The 1,075-nt window shown below is 41.0% G+C and overlaps 1 non-coding gene across 1 annotated transcript; it reads left to right on the forward strand.

Annotated features, from left to right (window-relative positions):
- The first annotated feature begins 313 nt into the window (after window positions 1-313).
- Window positions 314-420, forward strand: LOC126025083 (U6 spliceosomal RNA). The gene has a single exon (XR_007501130.1). It is a non-coding gene; the product is annotated as a U6 spliceosomal RNA (small nuclear RNA).
- The last annotated feature ends 655 nt before the right edge of the window (window positions 421-1,075 follow it).

Here is a 1,075-nt window from a genome sequence, read left to right on the forward strand (position 1 = left end):
TTCTGAGTGCAGAGCCAGGAGTAACCCCTGAATGCTGCTGGGTGTGGCCCCAAAACCAAATAAATAAATAAAGAAAGAAAGAATAAAGGTTTTAGGGGTGGTGAGCTAATAAAGGGATCAAGGTTCTTGGTGTGTGGCTGACCCTGGTTCAGTTCAAGGCACTCCATATGGTCCCAGAGTGACCTCTGAACACAGAGCCAGGAGTTGCCTCTTAGCACCAGGTATATAGTCCAAACCCTCAACCTTCAAATAAAAACAAAAGAATAATTTTTTTTCTAATTTATTTTTGGTGACCTTGAAATCTCCCAGTACAGTGCTCGCTTCGGCAGCACATATACTAAAATTGGAACGATACAGAGAAGATTAGCATGGCCCCTGCGCAAGGATGACACGCAAATTCGTGAAGCGTTTCATATAAAAAAAAAAAGAAATCTCCCAGTACTGAAAGACTAAGGTAAAATAATGGCAACTACACATTCAGAATAATGTTTTTCTGTTTTTGTTTACGGTCCTGACAACACTCAGGGGTTACTCCTGGCTCTGCCCTCAGTCCCCCTGGCAGGCTTGGGGGACTATATGGGATGCCAGGGATTGAACCCAGGTCAGTCATATGCAAGGCAAATGCCCTACCCACTGTGCTATCACTCCAGCCCCAGAATAATTTTTTTTTCTAATTCAGCTTGAAACCTCACATCATGACTTTATGATTCCATACTTCTTTTTCCTTTTTTTCTTTTCTTTTCTTTTTCTTTTTTTTTTTTTGCCACACATTTTGCAATGCTCAGGGGTTACATCTGGCTCTAAGCTCAGGACTTACTCCTGGTGGGGTGTGTGGGATCATATGACAGGGAATTGATCTAGGGTCAACCGTGTGCAAGGCAAGTTCCCTACCTGTGGTACTGTCACTCTGGCCCCATACTTCCCATTTTTAAGTGCAAAGTGTAGTGGCAGTTAGTACATTTACTTTGTTGTGCAACCAAACAGCCTAGTTTTAATCTAACTTGAACAATTCTATACTAACAATTTAATACAAAATAGTATTCTAAGAATTAATAAAGCCCATTATAATCATCAT

Source organism: Suncus etruscus, chromosome 12, assembly GCF_024139225.1.
Source record: "Suncus etruscus isolate mSunEtr1 chromosome 12, mSunEtr1.pri.cur, whole genome shotgun sequence".
Classification (NCBI taxonomy): Eukaryota; Metazoa; Chordata; class Mammalia; order Eulipotyphla; family Soricidae; genus Suncus; species Suncus etruscus.